At 44.3% G+C, this 14,757-nt stretch overlaps 1 protein-coding gene and 1 long non-coding RNA gene across 19 annotated transcripts in view; one reads left to right on the forward strand and one right to left on the reverse strand.

The window, feature by feature from the left end:
• CELF4 (CUGBP Elav-like family member 4) overlaps window positions 1–14,757 on the forward strand; it is a 703,272-nt gene that overhangs the window by 335,012 nt on the left and 353,503 nt on the right. The gene's annotated exons all lie outside the window — the stretch shown is intronic.
• On the reverse strand, window positions 541–14,753 carry LOC137464628 (uncharacterized). 3 transcript variants are annotated; one of them, XR_010994321.1, is made up of 4 exons: window positions 14,628–14,753; window positions 9,893–9,982; window positions 4,680–5,959; window positions 541–1,861 (listed from the first exon to the last, which is right to left on the reverse strand). It is a non-coding gene; the product is annotated as an uncharacterized lncRNA (long non-coding RNA). The 3 variants fall into 3 exon arrangements; XR_010994320.1 differs by lacking the exon at window positions 541–1,861 and having other exon boundaries at window positions 4,173–5,959; XR_010994322.1 differs by lacking the exon at window positions 541–1,861 and having other exon boundaries at window positions 4,173–5,959; window positions 9,893–9,979; window positions 14,628–14,748.

Genomic DNA, 14,757 nt, shown 5'->3' on the forward strand with positions numbered 1-14,757 from the left:
TATAAGATGTTCCGGGGGCAGCTAGCAGTATGTCATGCCTCTGCAGGTATTATGAGAAAAGAATCAGAGACACAGGTGATTACAAATAGATTCAGAGATATAACTTTCCATTCAATTCCATCAGCCCCATCTCTCTTTAATATTTAGCTATTTCTCAATAAACTAAATTGACAGCAGAGTCTCTCCTGACGAGTATTTAAAAGATATGTGTCTGTGTTATATACAGATTGCTCCTTATTTCTTTCCCTCCTTATATCATTAAACTGGTGTTGTGTCTGCTGCTCTGTAAATGTGTAAATGGCAGCTTCTCTTACTGATAGTGGAAAAGTTTGAATAGTGTGGTTTTGCCGTAGATGAAGTAAGGGAGAGGGAAGAGGAGGACTGTCTGCATGTCTACTGGGTGATGAGTGCGTGGTTGCGGGTGTTAAAGCAGAAACTATTTCCTCAGAGTCTTGGTGGTATGTTCTTTGACAGCCTCCTACACCCATGAAAATGTTTATGTGTTTAAATTCTTCTTTAGGACCCTAATCTTCTTTCCCTATTCAGGGCATAAAATATCTAAATGGAAGGCGGGGACCTTTATGTCTTTTCAGATCATTTAAGTTTCTCCTTTCCCAGTGAGTTAATTTTTGTGCATGGTGGTCTTGCGTGGATCAGGGGTACAGAAGTGCCTGAGGAACACACAAATGTACAGAGGAATGTGTGATTGTTCTGCTGAGGCACATCACAAGAGCAACAGGCTGTGCGCAGCATCATTTCTGGCTGACACAGGGGCTCATCCAAGCAAGGAGTCAGGCTGGGGGATACAGCCCCTTGCAGGGGTTCTGAGGTGTCTCACACAGACACAGGCACAGGCACACATCCCGCAGCCTGCAGCAGTTCAGCCTGTGGCAGAGCACACAGCTGCACTGAGCAGGAATGGGTTTGGGCCACTTCAGTGTACAGGCAAAATGTGGCATACAACAGGAGAGCACCCACTGCAAGTGAGATGGATGAGTCACCTGGTCAGGGACTTAGAGTGGATTTTTCCAGCCTTTGGGAATCCAGGCATATCTCTACTTCATAAAAAATTTGAGGAACTGCTCGAATCAAGGGGATGCTATCTGTACTTCCAAGATGCTGCAATTCCACATGTGTAGATACCCACATTTGTATCTAATGGAGAGAAAACAATATGCAGACAAGAACTTCCCAAATAATTAAGTCCACAATAAGCTATCAATCAATACAGAAAATCATACCTGTTCAGCCTCCTTGGGAGAGACATACCCAAGACCCATCTGTTCAATGATCTAAAAGTGAGTGCTTGGAAGAGGCATTTAAAAAACAAATGTAGCATGGAGTGACGCCTCCCTACATTAGCCCACTCCAAGGTTCTTACAAACACAAAACCACAGAATGTCTAAAACCTCTTCTGTTTAAGGTATACCAGAAAGTATAATGTTTTCTTGTGAGGTCATCAAGAAACACTTTTAAGATTCATAGCATTTTTCATTTGACCTTTGAGCGTGGACTAAAATTTTCTTTTAAAGTAGGCTTGATTTGCCTGTGCAAGTATAGGCTTAGAGTCATGATGATACGGCTTCCAAGCTTCTACTTAAAGCCTGTGATTGCCAAAGAAAGTGGTGTGAATGCAGGCGATAGGAGAGGTTTTCTAGAAGCAGGTGCTCTAAAGAGAAGCTGAAGAAGCCACTCTGTCCTGGGGCCAGGTTCTGCAACTGGAGTGACTTGCATGTCATCTGCACTCTCATGTTGCATTTCCAGTTCCAGGAAACTCTCCTAATATCCCACCTTTGCCTCTTCATTATAGTAGCTCTGGTTATAATTAAACTCTTATTTTAAACAAGATATCAAATCCAGCCTGCAAAAAATATTCATCGACGATTTCCATCTGTGTTAGCAAAGATTTCCATTCACTTTGTCTCCTGCCTCACCCCACCCCCTCTGAACACGTCTTTGGGAAGCTTTAGTATGCTCACAAGGAGGCTTCATCTTCCTCTGGGTAGATGTAATTTTAGCCTCATGGCAACTGAGAACCATGAATATTGAAGGGGCTGTGGTTGTTTCTGGAACTGCTGTGGAGGCAGAAGCCTGATGTTGGTCAGAAGGGCTGTGTGCCAGGTGGTCTCATCATTTAACCCTTTCACATACTCAGTCACAAGGTGTCTGCAAAGCCTTCCTGACCAAGCAGCCTCTGGCAGTGCTCTACTGAAGTCTGTTTACTTGCTAAAGGCAAAGCTGAGGGGCAGCCTCACTGCCAGTAGTTTTCCAGGCATGGACTGCCTGGTTGCACTTAGGAAGGTATCCAGGGATGCTGGCTGCCCTTTTCCCTCAAAGCCAAATATTCTCATCCTGTGCTAGCATTGTCCATTATGCAGTTGGCAGTAGTGCTCCCAAAGGCTTGCAGTGAAACACCTGATCCTCAGGTGGGGATAAAAAACCCCAGCAGAATAATTCCACTGACTTCAACAGAGCTGTGTCACTCCATGCCAGATGAGCAACTACATCAGGAGACCTTAGAGTCACTTGAGAGGCTGGGAAATCACAAACTCTTAATGCTGTCTGAATAGTTCACTGACCTGAGAGGGAGACTGGATGTCATTGTCTCCAGAGCCAGGATATTCACCAGTTTTCAGGGATAAGCAGTACTGTCTGTATCAGGACAATTGTATCACGGCGCAGTGTTGTCACCCACTGTAATAGATGTGGTCTCCCTGCTTTCCCCAGGGTGTGTCAGGCACTCAGAAATGTGTAACCAAGAGGTGGCAGTCACACTCAATGCCCACCCAGCCTCTACCTGCACATCCTTGTTCCTCTGTTTTACCCTGGAAAGGGAGTGTCCATCACACACAGTTGAGAGAGAGAAATATAAGTCAGTGTAAATAAATTGTGCTTCCAGCTCCATTGCCAAATACAACAGGGCTAATTTGCCTTTCTTCTAACAATTCATGGCCTTTAGAAGCAATTTTTGCACTGCTTTTAGAGATTTCTTAAGGTTTTCTTGAATCTGGTTATAATTTTATTCCCCAGAAGGTTCTGTGGCAAAGAGTTCCTCCAGTAAAATATACATGGCATAAATAAGCAATAATTCTTTGATTTCAAATATAGTTTAACTTTTTTAATATTACAAGTAAGTGAATCTTGACTGTCTGTTTAAAAATCCTTTTGACATTTCATTTTTTTATATGAATCAATTTGATTTCCACTCTGTTTTGTCATTCATCCTGGGGTATCTAGACCATTTCATCTTCCCTATCCTATAGAAACTATCCTTTCCCTCTGATCTTTAAAGCCATCTTTTTCTCTGCCCTTTCTAGTTTTACTTTACTCTTTTTCTGTCTTTCTGGTGAATTCTGTGCACCATCATAGGAGACAGAGACAAACTCATTTAAGGATCATGACTTTCGAATATAATTTTGTTGCCTTTCTAATTCTATTAAAGGACTCTGTGCTCATAGTTCACCTTCCAAGAGGAGGGGGGGAAATTGCAAAAAAAAGATATGGGTTTTATTTTTGTTTTCAAGCAGTTATTTAAAAGGAACAAAAGAAAACAAAAACAAAACAAAAACAAACAAACAAAAAAAAAAAAACTGAAACCCACCCCAAAAATCTAACCCCCCACTTTTGTCTTGGATGGATGGCTGTTTTTGCTGTCAGGCTAAAGCCGAATGCACAGCTCCAGGGCATTGTTCCAATATTTCAGTTCTTCAGCTAGGTGATACTTCTCGAGTGTTTGAACAAGAGATGCATCACGGAGTGGGGGAAGGAGGGGTGGAGAGGGAAGAGTCTGTCAGCAAGAGGCCCCATGCTAATCTTCTCCTTCAAGACGGGAGCCTTTTGGAAACCTGTTTTAATATTCATGGTCTTTAGGTAAATAGTCTCTGAGTCAGGCTGTCAGTTTCTGCAAATGTGGCTGTCTTGCTGAAGCTACTGCACATTTATCAGTGAGTAAACAGTGACAGGAGTAGGGGGATTAGAGAATTAAATTAGTGTGTAACCACTCTCCTTCTCAAGTTTTTGGCATTACCTAGTGTGTGTTTTGTTCCAAGTTTTTTCTAGGTTGTATTTTTTTTTTTGTTTTAATCTCTGAGTCTCTCTTTCTCCCTTCCTTCCTTCACACACACCCATGTCACATACTTACTCGAAATCACTGAGATTTAGGTTGTTCTCCATTTTTAAAATTTGTGGGTGTTTTAATTTAATTTTCCATCAAAATGAGGTTTTTAAAACAGCAATGAGGCAGATTGTAGGAAAGGATCAGGAGACACTTGCTGATGCTGACCAGTTCTGTTTTCTCCCATCCTGGTCCTTTTAAGTTTCTCTGGCTGAGTTTCCCAATCGAACAGCTCTGTTCCAGCAAGAGGAGCTGGCACTTCCCATCTGCACCAGTCCTATTTTTTCCTCTTTGCTTTCCCTTCCCTCTCCACCCCCCACAGGGCATGACATAGACTCTGCCACCTGCCTTGTACTCATCAGGTTATAAGCCAAATATGCAAGCCCCTTGGCAGCACCACGTTCCTGACATCCTTTGTTGCCATCCCCTGACACCGACACACAGACACGCGGTGGTCACCCCTTCCCCCATCCCATCTGTGAAAGGAGGAGACGCTTTACTCTCTCCTGGCAGCCAGAGCCAGACCGGTCACAGAGGATGCCAATTAGGCCTCCGAGACACTAACCAGGTCATGTCCAGCAAATTTCTCACCGGCCCTCGCAGGGGTGCTGGCTCTGGTATGGGCGCTGGTGGCTCCCCATGGGAACACGCTCCTGGTATTTGAACAGTGGGAGCCCAGTTTGCCGAGGCACAGTGGGCAATTTGGGGTGTCGGCATCACAGGCAGTGCTTATATCAGTCCCACAACGTCTGCCCCTGTGTCACCGCACAAACAGAGCGTATGTTGAGCATCCTCTTCTGTTTGCTGTAACAAAGCCAGTCTATTGGGAGCACCGTGGACATGGCACTGGCTTCCAGGCTCCCTTCCCAGCTCAGAGCAGAAAAAAAGGTGGGAAGGAAGGAGGAAAGCAACTGCTTCCCCGCGTATCTCCTCGCCTTGTGTTAGGCTGATATCCACTGGCATGTACACTGCTACAGATGGGACAACAGTACCTTGTTGTGTATCCAGCCTACAGAGTTTGTCTTGTATGTGCGTCTGCTCAGTTCAGCCGGGTTCGCCAAGGTGGGTGGCGGGGAGCCAGCGCTGTAGCTCTCCGGATTTATTATTAAAACCCAGCTTGAATCAATGCAGCCTCCTTTTACAAACCTCATAGTAAGCTTTCTCAGGAAAAGGTTTCTTTACTAAGCGGAAACTCTTCCCCATTCTGTGCAAGGTCTTACTTCAAATCTGGGGACTGATGATGCTGGGGCTGCTCTTGCATGCCAGTCATTTGGACTAAACCCTGCAATAGCCACTGCACATGGTAGTTCGTGTACGATCTGTCCTTCAGCTGTAAGGGCTGGCCCACTTTCTGTTCTGTTGGAGGGCTGGGGCGGCAGATGGGGCAGTTAAATTTGCTGCTGATGGGCAGAGGAGACTGCTGCAGGTCTCCGTGGGGCTTCTGAATCTTTTACAAGGGGTAGGATAGGGTGAACTACTTCATCTGCCTCCACTCACTCTATAACTGTGAGCATTTTAAAAATTGCTAGCAGACATTTTTGCAGGAAAAATCCATAGATGGAATAAGGAGAACACAGTGCAAATAAATAGGGTTGTTTTGGCATTTCTGTCCCTGTGAACACCTACCAAAGTGTTAAGGGCTGCATAACAAGCCTGTGAAATAGACATTTTGGCAAATTTGCTACTGACCATGTGGACATCCCTGTGACTTTTCCTATACTCCCTCTCCATCACCATCAACCTCCTGCAGGGCAGGTCATCACTGAGGGGGAGGAAAAGATGGTCCCACAGATGGCCTGAGTTCAGAGGGTCTGTGGGAGTGAGATAGCTCTTGTTTCCAGATGTCTGTGGAAGAAATAATAAAATGAAAAAAATAAAATAAAATAAAATGAAATAAAATAAAATAAAATAAAATAAAATAAAATAAAATAAAATAAAATAAAATAAAATAAAATAAAATATAAAATGAAATAAAATAAAATAAAATAAAATAAATAAAATAAAAATGTAAAATAAGATAAAGTGTAAGCCACCCATGAAGCCCTCTCCCTCCACACCCTCACTTGCACACACATTACCCTGTTAATGACAAACAACCCTTGGGGGCTTTACCATTTGGAAATTCCAGAGTAGATGAAGAATGCAGCTGCTGCCCCCAAGCAAGTGCCCAGGCCAAACAAATGGACCTGCTGCCATGGTGTAAAGGCCTCCAAGATGTGCAAGTGCTCCCTGCCCAGGATACACCCCTCCTCGTGACACATGGCACAATTCGCTAACAGCAAACACTCATAGATGCCATCCAGCTGGGATGGGAACAGGAGCAGATGCTCCTATTAAAAAGGCTGTAAGACTCAGTGCCCCTGTGCCCTGTTCTAAGGGAAAGTCCAAAGTGGCTTGTACAAACAGAGGCTCTTCTCCTTCTGTCACCTCCTCCTCCCTGGGGTTGAGTGCGAAAACCAGCCATCCTCAAAGATATTTCTGCTTAGTTTCATGCTTTGCAGGACATCATTTATTGTCATGGATCTTGTCTCTGTGTTTGTAATGGTTGAAGCTGCTGCCAGGACTTCCCATGCTGGAGATGTTTTGGGGTTTTTTTGGTGTTTTGTTGTTGTTATTGTTGTTGTTGTTTTTGGGGGTTATTTTTTTTTTTTAATTTGATTGTTTTGATTGTTGGATCTCTTAAACTGATCTAGCTAGGGAAAGGACAGGATTTTTTGGGGTGGTGTGCACACATCCTGCTTTTACAGGAGACCAGTCATAGATGCATGAACCTCAACTACTGTGGTGTCAAAAAAGAACTTTCCTGTAGTATCAGAAGCAAAGCCTTTGTTCCTTGGCACTGAGAAGTGTCCTTTCCACAAATGTTTTGGGAGAGGGGACTAAGATCAGGTGCACTGTGTGTCATCCCACAAGATGTGTATTTCTCATGTGCTCCACTGGGCTTCCTAGGGAGGGATTGTGTCAACAAGACAGTTTCTTTCCCTGTGCGGCCCCACAATGGCTCTAGGGGAGAGTTACAGATTCCCAAAGCTCCAGATCTCTCAAGTGAGTATGGTCTTGGAGAATTTGTTTTCCTCTCGATAATGACCAGCCTTTACACTGGGAAAGAATGAGGTTGTGGGAATGTCCTGTAAGCTAGGATTGAACTGTGCCCTCGAAAAGAGCCTGAAGGTGCACACAGCAATTCTCCCTTTGATATTCCTTCTTCATGTCCACATGGAAAAGCAGAGTAGAAGAGGAGAGGGACAGATCACTGCTTCCCATTCCATGTGTGGTGTTAGTTCTTCCATACCCGAGCTCTTGGAGCTAGCAGTAAGGGAAGACTAGGAGCAAGGCTCTTCTTCACAGATTCTTTGTATTTCTCTTGGAGATGGGAAGTGATAAAATACCATTTTTGTCTTCTCTCCAAAACTTCCTCGCTGCTCATGGTTATCTCAAGGTCAACCACAACACAGCCAGTCACTCCGTAAAACAAAGCCAGAATGGAAAAGCCTGTATGTAGTGCTGCAACCTGAAAAATAGCCTGGGATGGTGCAGTAGCCCAGGGAAGGCTCTTAATGTGATGCATTTGAGAGAAAACAGACCTCTGGCATAACCAGCAATATGATTAAGGGGTTTCTTTGCTTCCAGTAATGCAATATTCCAACCTAACACATGCAGGATTAATCAGCCTCTTCCTGTAGACTGGGAGCAGGACATGTGTAAGAAGTTACAGCCCTCGTTTAAACCCAACTGCAGAGGATTTTGCGGGGCTTTTGCTCGTTCTTCTCATCTACAAAATGCCACTTTGGTGGTTTATGTCAGTCGTAACAGCACCACATAATGTTTTCTGAGCCCAGCTGGCCCTTATTTAGAGATCAGGAGGTAATGAAGGCACAGTGGAATGATATCGATGCGGCTGCTGAAAATTTTCAGGGCTGGATTGCAATTTGCTGGAGTGGGGGCCCCTGGGAGGGGATAACGGTGTGTTAACCCTTTCCATCTCATTGTCCTCCTGCTCCCGGCCAGGCTCCAATCCCTAGCAGTCAGAGTGAGCCAGTGAGAAGCTTGTTTGTGATATTTCACAGAGACTGTATGGGGCATCTTGACTTTTGGCTTGTTGCTGTTTTGCCACACGGACACAAGGCCAGTTTGCAGGAGATATCCCCCGATGCTGAGACTGAACTTTCTGGGTGCATTCAGCCAGCTCGGTGTGCCTTGAATCCTCCCTTAACTTCCTGGGATTCTTGAGAGAACAAGATGACCACTCTTGGAAAACAATGACTCCAGCTCCTCCAGTCGATTGGATTAGCAGGAACGATTGGATTAGCTGCTAATGAGTAGTTGTCGCTCGAGCTGATGCTACCTCACCGCATTACTAAACCAGCATCAGCTGCCCTCTGCACACCTTCCCTGGCTTAAGCTCCATTTACATCCTAAAGCACAATTTAAACAAAACTAGTAATTACTGGGGTGCAGAGGAGGTAAACGTGGGTGCAAAACTCGGTTCAGCTCCAGAGGGGTGCAGAAGACTGTACAGAACTGCAGGCTGAGTGAAACCCTTAGGAAGAAAAGGTAAAGCAGCACATGCCATTGCATATTTCTGGGTATTGGACATTAATATGTTGGGAAGGAAACCATGTAATACACAGGAACTAGCACATTTCCTGCAGTTCTGGGGTTTGGGGATTCCTTTGTATTTTTTTATTGGATTTCTCAAAAGCTGCCTAACCTTGTCTTTCCTGTAATTCAGCTCATTCTGATGGTGATTCAATTGAAAGAAAAAAGAAAAAGAAAAAAAAAAAAAGAAAAAAAAAATCTTTACTCTAGCTAAAGGGGGGTAATCAGGGAGTTGTGTGTGTGAGTTGTCAGAAGCCCTGCACATGAGCTCACAATTCACACACATCCTCCTCTCTGGTACAGACACCTAAATCTGGTAATTAGCATGACAGATAAGATTAGTGGGAACTGTTGGGTAGACATAGTTGATAGCTTTTTTTCTGTGCTGTAACTTTTTGCTCTTTCCACACTTCTGAAGCTTTTTTTTTTTTTCACAGTTTCAATATATTTTTCACTCTGCCTGATTTTTCACTGTGTTGGCTTTTATTCTTTTACCTCCTTCCCCCACACACTCTCTGCTCTTTTGGTTCACTGCTTCTCTTATTCAGAACATGAACTCAATAGCTTTAGAGATCGAGTTGAAACCATGATATTTAGTGGCTTCAAAATTAAGAAAAAATTCTCCCCACCTCCCCAGCGCACTAGCAGGTCTGGTAGATTTTTTTTGTCATAATGAGACAAAAAGTTCTTTTCTCAGCATCATTTTGAGTGACTATTTATTAGGCAAAAACTGCTGATTTTCTTTCACTGTTTCTGTGCTGTCTCCACCCATAGAATTGAAATTCCCATATCTTTTTCCTCATGGTAAAAGCCGTATAGAAAAACTTGGATTTGTAGGTGTCCAGATGCCAAAGGAGAGATAACAAGGCAGGCCAACTGAGGGACACTCCATCAGCTTCCAGAAAAAAAAGCTCTAAAAACTGTCCTCTCATTTTTCTTCTGAAATGAAAGACTACAGCTATAGCAAAGCATCTTGCAAGGCAAACAGGTGGCCAATGTGTTGGCTGGACCAAAAAGGAGCGTAGGAAGTGTTGCAAGCCTGGTTATAATTATTTCCTTGCTCTTTCCAACTTACAGTGTTTCACTTACGTATGGTCTAGTTTTCCAAGCCTCCATCTACCTGCTCAGCCTTGCATATTTATTTGGGCCTAGGATGTGTGATAACACAGTCCTACTTACCAACACACGGCCTCTACAAACTGCAGGAGTTGCTCCACAGGGATCTGGGTGCCTCGTTTTGTCATCTTCTGACACTAATCTCTACCCCTACTTGTTAAATTAAAGGGGGAAAAAAAGTCACATTTCAGTCATCGCTTTTCCTTATCAGATTCATGCACAAATTCCAGGTTTGCATGATTGCCCTGTTGAGGAAGAGGCCTTTGGTGCAAAGTGATAAGGGTTTGGCCCATATTAAGGGAGAGCAAGGGAGGTAAGATAAGGTCAGGAAGGGGAACTAAACATAAACACCATGGTTACTGTTTCTGAAGCACTATTTGCCCAGATTATTACAATTTGTGAAATGACAATCCCTGTGGTGGCTTTGTCCCAGCAAACGTTTGCTTTTCAGATTAAGCCTCATTTGATTTTATTTTCTATTTCCTTCTCCAAGAGCCCCGTGCCCAGCTCTGAATCCTGCTGACAGACACAGGGACTCTTTTGTGCTGCTTCTTCCTCACTGAAGTGGAACAGGGAGAATTGCATTTCTTTGCTTTTCCTCCTGCTGCCCTAGAAGAGCAGATGGAGGGGGCTGGGGCCAGCCTTTTCTCACCCAGATATCAGTGGCCTTTATGGTCCTTTCTAGTTTGTGGAAATTTGAAGAAAAGACCCTCACACCTATTGATTCTCTTTTTTCTATATACCAGTACCTATGTATATACACTGCATATATGTATTTGAATGAAACACCTCTATGGAAGATAGCTATGTAAATATAAACACATTTCAACCTCAGTCTGACAAAGTGAGATCTGGGAATTTCTTCTCATAAAACAGCAGCCCAAATGAGTTCTTTGAAAATGTAAAATACTCCCCCTCTCACCAATCACTGTCCTTTTAAGATCTGTCTTTCCTTCTCCCTTCCCTATATGAATTTATAGCCTGGACATACCCTTTCTTGTGAAATTAATTCATCCCTCCCATCCGTTCCTAGACATTTTCTTCTGCTTCATCTTTTGGGCGTCGCAAGTGTGCCACACCATTTAAGATCAGTCCTTATCCCCTTATTCCTATCTCATTCCTCTGACTAGTTAGATTCATCTTAGCTCCATCAGGCTACCTTGCTTTTAGGCTGGAAGCCACCCGGCAGTTGTTAGTCAGAGAATCCCAGAAGATGATGGGCAAAGAAAAGAGAGGGACACCAGCCCTAGTGAGGCAGTGCTGCTTGGTACAAATCAAAGGGGAGGATGGAGTTTATAATACTTATACTATTTTCCTAAGTAATCTTTTTCTTCTAGGAGGGACTTCAGGGACACTCATCCCCCTCACCTTGGCTTTACCCATGCCTGGAGGCTGATGCCACTTCCCTGCTGCCAGCCCTGTTTTTCAGAGCTGTCTCACATCATGCTGCTGTGTCAGCAAGGCCCCGAACCTCTGCCCCAGCAAAGCTGCTGGAAGCTGGCATCCAGGGCACAGGGCTGGGAGGCAGGGAGAGAGGAGAGAGCTGGGTAGCGATTTCTGCCCCATTAACTCCCCTCTCCCTGTAGTAAGGGTTTACGTAAGAGGGGGAAGGCGTGTGCCTGCGTAGGATGGGCAGGACATCTGGACTCCTCTGTCTCTTGAATGGTATTTTTTTGAGCAATGTAACCAGGTAAATGGCTTGATAGACTAGACCACATCACCAAGATAGCATTACTAATTTGATTATGTCACTGTGACATTATTAACCCATTCAAGCATCCTTTAGATGCATCGCTGCATCCTGAACTTGCGCTGCTTTTCCTTTCCAGTGACAGGCTAAGGGTTCTTTTTCCCTAATCTATTGTTCTACACGACTATTACTTTACACAATAATTTCTCATAATACTCAGCTTTCCTAAGAGCTAGCAAGCTCCCTAGCTTTTTCTTTTATATTTCTGACTGTCTGCCTCTTTCTGTCTTTCTCTGCCTGTCTAATCATACTCTCTTCTATAATAATTTCATAAAACATTTCTTCTGTATTTTGTAACCATATACACAGAGTATGTTCTTGAAGAATAGACCAACTTCTCTTTCACTCTTCCTTAAAAAATAAATCTCTGAATGTATTTTGCATGAAATCAGCATTGGATAAAAGGCAAATTCATTAACTTTCCCACTCAAAGGTGTGCTCTCTAATCTCTGAGCTGTCAAGATATACCCCTGTCACTCCCCTTTCTTCAGATATATATATATGTATATATATATATGTATATATATTCTCTCTCTCTTTTCTCGCCAATTTCACAGTATTAGGAGGCAGAGGGTTCAACTGTCTCCTCTCTCACAGTGTAGCTGATAGCCTGGTGGACAGGAATTTTCCCAAGAGTAGAGCCAAGGAAGAGACTCAGCAGAAATGTCCTGTACGAGGGTGATCACCTCATCCTTGTAAATGCCTAGGCTCTTTCAGCCTGTAGCAGATGATACCCTACCAGAAAGGTCTCCCCACATTGTTTAGTTGCAACTAAAGGGAAGGCTCTCAGGCAGCCTGCATCTGCAACCTCAATAATTGTGTTGTGCCTACGTCTGCTCTCTCCTCGGGTGTACGCTGTGCTCTGGTGCAGCCTCTGAAAGCCATGGCGTACGCACACAAGTGAGCGTCACTCAAGATAGTGAGACTCAACTGCATTTTTAAGTCTGTGCTAAATCAGGACCTCAGAGTGTTCCTGGGAGGGGATTTCTTCTCTAAGGCGTTGTGCAGAGCTGTCTCTTCGTATCACATGAATAACTGGGATATTGGGCTCTTAGAGTTAGACATGCCTTCCTCTTTTAGTTATGCCAAGGAATCATTTCACTGGAACCTCAGCTCCCCAGACAGCTCCCTTTTGCTCTGTTTCTCTACATCACATCTGTGTTTTGCAGCAGCACGAGCAATACTCTAGCCACAGCAATAGCAGCGCAGGGATTCCACATAGGAACCTGGATCTTCCCGCATTTGGGATGAGGGTGTCACAAAGTAAACAGCTCACTCTATTTGCAGTAGCTCCCTATGGCTCTTTGCATTGGAGTTTGCTTTTCTACTGACCTGCAGTATTTTTTCTCTGCGTTTGAGTATTGGTTTTCCCTTGTCCATCCTGTGTTAACTCTCTGCTGCCCTTGTGTCCTTGTGCCCATGGCAGGAGATCTCCCTGTCTTTCCCTTAATGGGACATGGACGCACTCCAAGGGCTCAACTTCAGACACCTATTCTCATGAACCTTTCCAGAAACAAACTTCTTGGAAGCTAGTTCCACTCTATCTCTCCCATCTGGACAAAATCCACTCACTGAACTGATAGAAATTACCGGGACTAGTGGGGGGAAAAAACTAAGAAGAGGTGTTAGCTTTTTACTGGACTAGCAGGTTGAATCATCTTTGTGTCATACAAGCACCAAAACTGGTTTAGATGAGGGTTGCAGGATCTCAAGGGAGCAGCTTGGTGGGGAACAGGGAGTGGCTTACCCAAGCAGGGATTTGAAACCCAGGAGCAGCCCCCCCAGTGTAAGTGCACTCCAAAAAAGAGGGGTTCAGGCACAAAAAGGACAATGCTGTGGCACAGATTGCAATGGAAAATAACATCTTAGTACACCAAAAGCCTCACCTCTGAGCACTTTTCTGCCTTTAAGCTTTTGGGAGCTTTATGTTTAAGGAAATGCAGAGCTGAAATGAACCCTGACTGGAGCACAATGCAAATATGAACCAATGATGAGTAATATTAAAATTAAGCTGGACAAAGCACTGAGAGAGTAATCCATAAGGGAATAATCTCTCATCAATTCCTTGGAGCCCCAATGCAGCAACTTATTAGCTCTTTATAGCTCCAGGAAAAAAAAAATGGAAAACAAAAATCCAAGATTACCTTAGCCAATTGGACTATGAAGTAATTTAATAATAGTAACAATTAGAAACATAGTGGTAGGAGTAATAAAAATAACAATACTAAGATGACTTCTAAGAAAAAGGAAAACAGTTTATTTACATGCTGTTTCAAATAGTACTGCTTGTAAAACAGCAGTTTTACAATATTTGTACCACTGCATCTCTTTGTTCACCAGCTGCCACCAAGTACCTGCCCTCACTGACCATGAGAAAGAGAAAGGAAACATTGGAGTGGTCTGTCGATCCCAGCTTTTATTTTGAATAGCTGGTTTCTCAAGCATGTGCAGCCTGAGGTCTGTTTCATTTGCAGGATACTCTGAGGAATCAGCCCTAACGCATTCAGTGACCTGGCCCATAACAATGCACGATGTGAAATAAAGGGGACTTTATATTATTTACAAAAACAAGCTAGTCTGTGTCAGGTATTGGCGAGCAGCTGTTTCTGCAGGTGCTGCCCTCTCAGCTGAGCTGCAAGGAAAGTCAGCCAAGGGGTTTGATTTCTTTCCATCCCTGTTTTTGCCCCTCAGCGCTGACAAGTGCTGCAGGATCAGGCTGAAAGCCACCAGTTCCCCCTGCCCACTGCTGCAGTGACTGCCCAAAACCAGCTGTATGTGCCCTCCACCGTGTCCATGCACACGTAAATCACAGGCTCCACAGAGCCACGGAACACGGAGTGCTGCTGCACACACGCTGCCTGCTGCACCGCAGAGCCTGGCCAGCACTGCTGTGTCCAGGGTGGCCACACAGCCACATCTGTGCCTGGATGATTAACACCCCCCCCAGCACAGGCACACTCCGCTCCACCAGGCCTGCCAGCCACCAGAGAGGTTTGCCATGGTAGCTACAGAGCTGGGCACAACAAAAACAGCACACTCTGCGCCTACAACGATTCCCCAGCATCACTTCCCACTGGAATTTTTTTGCTGTTTCACAGAGAGGCGGCCACAGTGCAGCCCCAGCACCTCACCCTGCACATGTGTGGTGATCTCTGGGTGTTGGTGTGACTTGTCTGTG

Source organism: Anomalospiza imberbis, chromosome Z, assembly GCF_031753505.1.
Source record: "Anomalospiza imberbis isolate Cuckoo-Finch-1a 21T00152 chromosome Z, ASM3175350v1, whole genome shotgun sequence".
In the NCBI taxonomy this organism is placed as follows: Eukaryota; Metazoa; Chordata; class Aves; order Passeriformes; family Viduidae; genus Anomalospiza; species Anomalospiza imberbis.